This window comes from Pelophylax lessonae (genome assembly GCF_965119305.1).
Source record: "Pelophylax lessonae genome assembly, chromosome: 2".
Classification (NCBI taxonomy): domain Eukaryota; kingdom Metazoa; phylum Chordata; class Amphibia; order Anura; family Ranidae; genus Pelophylax; species Pelophylax lessonae.
The window spans coordinates 704518238-704526834 of NC_138769.1; the positions used below are offsets into that span (position 1 = coordinate 704518238).

Consider the following 8597-nt stretch of genomic DNA (forward strand, 5'->3'; position numbering starts at 1 on the left):
GTCTGTGCAAGTCGCGCCGAAGTCGCGGTGCACAGGACTTCACAGGTCGACCCCGAAGGCGCGCCGCGGCAGTGTGAACCGGCACTTACACTCTCCTCTCTTTTGATCAATATTTTGATCACTAACCATACCTGCCTGTCACCTTCTAACTGGATCTAAACCTAGGTTCACACTGAGACGGGTTTGAGTTCAGCTGAACTCGCACAATTTCAAACTGGCATTTTTAGTCGACTTCGGGGGTAGATTCACATACATCTGTGCGGGTTCCTGCACAGATGTCTATTGAAATCACCCCCGGAGTCACCAAAAGTAGTGCAGAAAGTCGGCGATGCACCAATTCGGGCGGTGCCATTGCCAGCAATAGGCTCCGATTTGACGTGCGATTTGACTTGTCAAACCGCATATCAAATATTCAATATATAGGGGGTTGTATTGCCCTTCAGGGGTTGCTAAACAGGAAACTTAAAACTTATTAGTGTTGTCTTCACTTCATATCAAATATTGGCCCAATGTGCAGTGCCATCTTAGGAGCATTAAAGGGCCCCCGGGCAACCCAGTGCACTGCCTACACAATCACCCACAAGAATAAAAATGCAAAAGATCCATAAGGCGATATTTATTGGTACAGCAGTGCCAGGCTAATGACAGCTTCCAAGTTGGGAGGCTGGGTCCGGTGAACACACACACGGACGGGAGTCAGACTCAACTGTCCTGTGTGTGCCTGTTCCCATGAAGGCGGACAGGCATTCCTGCAGTTGTGGGCTCCCCCTCCACGGCCCAAGTGGCCTGACAGCAACGCAGGGCCAACAGGTGCTTGCCACCTGCTAAGTTCCGCAACTGGATGCACATGGGGATTGGGACAAATGCTTGGCTGGGGCTGGGTCGCTGGGTAGGTGGGGCCCCCCGGGCAAGTGGGGCTCTCAGGCAAGTTCGCAGCGTGCCCTTTGGGTAAGATGACCATGCCAATGTGAATGTGGGCTAAACCCAAGAACAAAACATTTCCTAGATTGCAGATTACCAGTTCATAGGTGTATTTTATTTTTTAAGTGAAAAACTACTAAAAAATTAATTATTATACAAAAATGATTAATAATTAATGAGGTGAAGCAGCTTCACTCACAAAACAGTGTTGCGCTGCCATATATTTATAATACACAACTCAAACATGTATAAATGTTGTATAAACCAATAAATATAACAGTAAATCAAATGGCCACATTTTATTTTTGCCTTTGTTGTCACCTGGTGATCCTGCCAGTTGCACACTTACAGTGACAACGCTAGCAGTACTTATGGAGGAACAGTGTTGTCACCCTAGGGCAGGACTACAGAACACCTCCCCTCTCCCCCTCTCCGTGATTTAGGATGGAGGTGTTCTGTAGTTCACAGAGACCTGTAAACAATGCTAACTTATAACAGCGCAGCACAGGCAGAGAGCACAAGAAGTTGTCAGCACACAAGATTTCTGGCAGGAAGGTTTTTATTTGAACTTATCAAAGGGATATAACACAGCACTTGCAACGGTTTATTTAACAGACTAAAATGGGACAAATAAGAGAAGTTCATTGTTGGGGTGTAAAACCCGACTCAAACCGATTCAACTTACCGACCAGCCTGCAACCAACCCATACGGGGCTTCTGCTGTAGCCACAAGAGCCAGAATTGCTTATTTTGGTCTGCTCAAGGCTGCACAGGCTGGAAGTTTGATTACCTCCTCTTTGCTCTAGAAGAAGCTTCTGGAGATTAGGGCGGAAGTATTCTAAGACCCAGCAATAATATTTAGTAGAGCCTGCCCAATTACTGGGGAGGTGTGCCCAGATGGTTGATGGGTTCCTGAGTCCAGAGGACAGTGTTTTTTCCCTGTGTGGAAATGGATCTGTGAGCTCCGGGGGCTGCTTACCTGGAGCATTCCTGAGCTGGACACTGGACCTTTTCTTCAGGTCCCTGCTCATGGACTGTGTATGCTTCGGGACACCCTGAGTAAAGTTCCCTCTCTTATGCTGAAGTTTTCATGGTCTCCTGCCACAAAAGTGTTATACCTCAGTATTAAGATATTCTCTACATTTTTGGTGAATGGCCCCTAACTGTGCCAGTATGTGGGCAGGTGCAGCATAGTACAGAGGCAGAAAAAACACTGAGAGTCCCAGTACAGAGAAACAGAATTATATGGTAACTAAAGTTAAACAGGCCCGGCGGGAAGGCAACCCAACCAGAAGAACTCACAGCATATAACAACGATGTGTCAGTAGAAGTAGGCCTCAGATGTGCGGAAAGCGTCCGTTTTGAGGGTGAAATGCGGCCTGGCCAGTCTGGACCCAAGTGTGGAGTTTTACAGCAGGATGGCGTGTCCCTGCCCTTTCCCTTCTCCTCCAGAACCTCTCCCTGACGCAAAGCACTTTCCCTGTAGCCATGCGCAAAATGCGTGCCGAATTTGAGAGCCAGGGCACTAAATAGACTCTACCTGGCCCAAAATGGCCGCCAAAGTCACATGGGGTGCCAAAATCCATATGTATGCTGCCTCCCTGTAACCAAGGAAACCATAGAGGAAATAAGTTCCTCTCGACTTTCTCTTTCACCTGCACTGCCGCTGCGGACGAGCACCACCTGCAGTGGAGAAAATAGACTGCACCTGCCTACAAGTGTAGACTGTTCTAGCTGATTAAAATCACTTCAGTGATTCCTTGTGCTACTATCAAGATAAAAGTGTCCTCCATTAGCAGTCTGTTCCATCTTGGAGTAACCGGCTTCACTCTCAGATCCCCCCTCCCATGTTTTACCAGCCAATAAATAGAATAAAAAAAATACACCCCTGGACTGTTTAGTGAACCAGAATGAATGGACGAGGGCTGTGTGCCTGGCTGTCCTGCACTGATTAGAGAAAGGACCTGTATGCGTCTACAACAGCTCCTGCGGGAGTAGCTCTACAATAATAATAACAAAACACTTTCAATGGTATATTTACAGATCAAAAGGGAGCAGATAAAAGAAGCTCATTCTTAGGGTTTACATACCCTTCAAACCATCCACTCCCAGAGATAAATGTGGTCAACCTATTCACTGCTGGAGCACCAACAGATACATTTTAGCCTTTCTAAAAACATCAGGAACATCATGCTTGCCCTTAATAAACAGTTATAATTAAACACGTTCATTGGTATATTTAACAGACCAAAATGAATAAATAAGAGAAGTCAGGGTTTACGTACACTTTAAAGGGAATTTATAGTCGCTTCAAGTTATTGGTGGTTGAACGAACTGGTGAACAAACACAGATGCCTGAAGGTACTGCACACAGTGGACTGATTGTAAAGGTGCCTCAGACACAAAAGGGCAGTTGGTTGCCAGCGAGTAGGGATGATCGAACTTTTCAAAAGTTCGGTTCGGCCAGAACATCCAAACTTCCCGAAAGTTCGGCCCGGATTTCAGAACCCCATTGAAATCAATGGGACCCGAACTTCGGTAATCAAAAAACACAATTTTGAAGCCCTAAAACCCAATAAATGCCCCTAAAAAGTGCCTAGGGTTCTGGGTCATACCCCAGGGACTATTAATCACACAAAAAAAAGTTCTTAAAAATAGTCATTTTTGATAGAGAGCCAATTATTGAAAAAAAAAAAAAAAATTCTTTGGATTTAGTATCTGGGGTGTCTAAAAAGCGTACCTGTGAAGTTTCAGCTCTGTAGCATGTCCAGAACCAGAAAAAAAAATATCATTTGTATTAGGTCACTTATAGAACAGGATAGTGGCTTCTCGCTTTTCACACCTTGCCGGTTTAATAGCAGGCGTTTTTTTGGGCATTTTTTGGGTTCTTTGGAGGCAGGAAAAACGTCTGAACTTGTGTGTGTATAGTGATATATATACACACATACTTATATGTATTTTACACTTAGACATATATAGGTGTTATAGGAGCGTAACCATATTAGTGTAAATGATTTCATTAGCGCAAGCATATATTTCTGCTACTATCACACCTATATATGTCTAGGTGTATATACATATAAGTATGTGTGTATATATACCCATATACACAAGTTCAGATGTTTTGCCTGCCTCCAAAAACCCCCAAAAAATGCCTGCAACAACACACCTGGGCGTTTTTTTTTTTTACGCTAGCGTTTTTTTGGGCATTTTTTTGGGTTCTTTGGAGGCAGGCAAAACATCTGAACTTGTGTATAGTGATGTATATACACACATACTTATATGTATTTTACACTTAGACATATATAGGTGTGATAGGAGCATAACTATATTGGTGTTAATTATTTCATTAGCGCAAGTAGTTTTTTCTGCTCCTTTCACACCTATATATGTGCAGGTTTATATATACAGACATGGGTGTGTATATATACCCCCTATACACATGTTCAGATGTCATGCCTGACTCCAAACATGTGCTCAAAAAATCACTATCCAAATCAGCCAAAAAGCAAGCTGACAGGGGCGAAGCCATATTACTGCAGCGAAAGTGACTTGAGAGAAACTAGCTTTTCTCTATAGCGGTCACCCTGATATGGAAGGGTTTGGTCACCCTGCCATAGCAGTCACTGTCAGTTCACCCTACACTACATTACGGTCACCCTGATATGGAAGGGTTTGGTCACCCTGCCATAGCAGTCAGTTAACCCTACACTACATTACGGTCACCCTGACACTTCACACTTTCCCTACAGAAACTACATTTTTGAAGCTAACTAAAGTGTAAAAGAGCACCCTAACTACACTAGATATCCCTTTCCTCACACTAATAAATGCTAAATGACACTTTTAAAGTAAAATTAACAGAACTGCTTCCACTCTCTTCCATGTCCAGTATAACAATGCTAGGAATTTGGCGGGGGCTATCTTATATACTGGGGGGCGTATTCACTAGTGATTGGCCTATGGACCCCCTAGTCACTCCAATCACATTCCCAGCATTCTCCTGCCCCCTCAATTGGCTTTTGCTAATGGTTCTGGTCCAATCACAGGCTTTTAAAGCCCATTTCCTGAACCATTGCATTTTGGTCGGTTCTGGTTGCCCGAATTCCGAACTTTTTGGGGAAAAAGTTCTAAATTCAGCCGAACCTCGAACACCCAATGTTCCGGTCGAACCGATGGTCGACCCAAACCTTTCGATCATCCCTACCAGCGAGACAGCTTTTATCCTAAGGAAGGCCATTGGAAGAAAGTGCCCACATCTCTCTCGGGACATGAAGATAGATGAACCCCAGGGTCAGCAGTTACCCTGGGGACAACCATTAGGTGCTGAAAGTTGTGCTGTTTTGGAGATATTACCCCTTGCTCCAAACTAAAGTCCACAAGCTTTATGATGTCCAGAGGTGTCAGTCTCAAGGATACTTGGTCAAAAACCCCAGGTTTACGATTTAGGTAGAGACTGTATCTGAATATGAGTATGTGCCATGTTTAAATGAATACGGTAATACAGATAATTAACATCTAACTCTTCCAGAACCCCTGATGGGTCCAACCTCCCCACTATGTCATGCTAGTGACTGACAAGGGATCCCTCTTCCCCATTATATCATGCTGGTGATTGGTCCATTATCCTAGTATATAATGTTGGTGATGGGTCCATGTTCCCAACAATGTCATGCTGATGATGAGTCAATCTTCCTACTAAATCATGTTAGTAATGGGTCCATCTTCCCCATTTTATCATGCTGGTGATGGGTGCATCTTTCCAACTATATCATGCTGGTGATTGGTCCATCTTCCCCACTATGTCATGCTGGTGATGGATCCATCTTCCTCACTATATCACGCTGGTGGTGGGTCCATCTCAACCACTATATCATATTGGTGATGAATCCATCTTCCCTACTATATCATTTTGGTGATGAGTCCATATTCCCTACTATATCATGCTGGTGATGGGGCCATCTTTCCAACTATATCATCCTGGTGATTGGTCCATCTTCCCCACTATGTGATGCTGGTGATGGATCCATCTTCCTCACTATATCATGCTGGAGATGGGTCTATCTCAACCACTATATCATATTGGTGATGAATCCATCTTCCCTACTATATAATTTTGGTGATGGGTCCATATTCCCTACGATATCATGCTGGTGATGGGGCCATGTTTCCTACTATATCATGCTGGTGATTGGTCCATCTTCCCCATTATGTCATGCTGATGATGGATCCATCTTCCTCACTATATCATGCCGGTGGTGGGTCCATCTCAACCACTATATCATATTGGTGATGAGGCCATCTTTCCTATTATATTATGCTGGTGATTGGCCCATCTTCCCAACTAAGTAATGCTGGTGATGGATCCATCTTCCCTATTATATATTGGTGACAGTTCCATCCTTTCCATTATATCATACTGGTGAACAACTCAGCTCAGGCAGCAGTAGAAGAAAGTTCCTACTGCCCTACTGAGGAAGAAAATAATGTTTTCCTGGAAACTAAATTGTAATTTTTACAAAGGTGCTTGGCCGTTTGCAACATGGGGAACCACATGGGGAACCATCCATGAACTCTACTTTTAAGTTAGCCATGGACCTCTAATATGACCCACCACATCACACACCCAAAACACAAACATTACATGTTTATCTTCTACAGAGTCTACTACCAACTTTTGGGAAGATTGCATCCATTCTTGATCTGTAAGAACTGGAATGACTGGCGTTTATAGTTTTTAGACAAGTAATGTCACAGATTAGAACTTTGTAGTGTGGAGGAACAAGGGAAAACACAATCTGAGATCTATCAAGAATGAGGAAAGGAACAAAAATGACAGTTCCTGGTAGAGGAACACCAGTACATTTGCAGTATCTACAGCCAACATCTATATCCAGCTTGAGTGTTTCTCTTTACAAAAAACACTTTTCCAATTTATCATAACTATTCAGAATGCTGAAACATAATTGTATTATCCATTCTTGTTTTTAGATATCTGGACTAATTTGTAGGTCAAACACAACATCTCTGCTTGGCCAGAGCTTTTGCCTTACAGCTAAACACCAGATTACATTTTCACAATTGGTGGCCGAGTTTTCCCACTTTCGAAGAATACGCACATGACCATGGATGAGGATAGCAAAAGAGGTTTGCAGGGTGGACCAAGTTCACATGTGTACTGAACATGGCCGATTAATATCTTATACTAGCAAAAAAAGAACATTAAAAAATTGTTTTATGTCTAATTAAAAATTCCATATTTTCTGGTAATGGTTGCAGGTTTTCTTTGCTAAAAGGATCATAATATTATCCATAGGCAAGACATGCAAAAAGTCTGTCTATCTATCTATCTATCTATCTATCTATCTATCTATCTATCTATCTATCTATCTATCTATCTATCTATCTATCTATCTATCTATCTATCTATCTATTCATCTATCCTCTACCATTATTACTAAGTAGCAGTAATTCCATAGGTTTAATTTAGAAGAACTGGAAGACATCCTTTGATTTAAAGTTCTACAGCATATCTATCTATCTATCTATCTATCTATCTATCTATCTATCTATCTATCTATCTATCTATCTTCCAACATTAAGACTGAGTAACTATACACCCATGAATTAGTTTGGAAGATTTTAAAGAAATGCTAGAATGTATAGTTCTGCCCTATCTATCTATCTATCTATCTATCTATCTATCTATCTATCTATCTATCTATCTATCTATCTATCTATCTATCTATCTATCTATCTATCTATCTATCTATCTATCTATCTATCTATCTATCTATCCTCTACCATTATTACTAAGTAGCAGTAATTCCATAGGTTTCATTTAGAAGAACTGGAAGACATCCTGTGGTTTATAGTTCTATCTATCTATCTATCTATCTATCTATCTATCTATCTATCTATCTATCTATCTATCTATCTATCTATCTATCTATCTATCTATCTATCTATCTATCTCTGGAAGACATGCTGGAATTTGTAGTTCTATATGATATATAAGATACTTCTTGCATTCTAGAATAATTTGGATTATCTCCCCAGATCATTGCAGAACAACATAAATATTTACAGTAGTAATGTGCTCTTCCCACACGCCTTTCCCCTCAATATCTATAGAAGCAACAACTGCATATAAAACAGCAGAAATGTCACCGACAAATCCATCCAATCCATCAGAACATTCTTACTGGTAAGGATCAGGGATTGGACAAGGTATCACTTTATACAGTCCAGCTGCAGGTTTCAGTCCTGAGATTTAAAGCTCAGCATTTTTTTTTCTCTGCATGTCATGAAAGAATTAGCTTTGCCTTTTTACCTTATCTAAAGTAGGAGTTGGCCGGGTCCCTTGCTTTGGTATGGAATAATTTTTGACGTTTCTTGGAGTCACTCATCACTGTGGCTGCTGTTCCGAAGTGGGAAGCCGTGACTGGAAAGTTTGCAAACTGAACAGGAACTAAGACATTTTAAGGGAAATATCCTGATATCCTTATATGGGACTCTGCCTGCTTTAATTTATGTTAACTGCAGGATGGGAGCTAGGTCTTAGTGCTAGCAGTGTTATTAGGATCATAGGGGTTAGGGGGTGGTATGCAAATGAGCAATTCAGGAGTGCTACCTCCCCTGAAAATTACAATATTCATATAACAATGAATATCTAT

General features: G+C 41.8%; 1 protein-coding gene across 1 annotated transcript in view; it reads right to left on the reverse strand.

Annotated features, from left to right (window-relative positions):
* LRRC32 (leucine rich repeat containing 32) overlaps positions 1 to 8392 on the reverse strand; it is a 74712-nt gene extending 66320 nt beyond the window's left edge. Inside the window, exon 1 of the mRNA XM_082246171.1 lies at positions 8255 to 8392. The gene's annotated coding sequence lies outside the window, so the exon portion shown is untranslated. The remainder of the gene's footprint in view (positions 1 to 8254) is intronic.
* Positions 8393 to 8597: the final 205 nt, after the last annotated feature.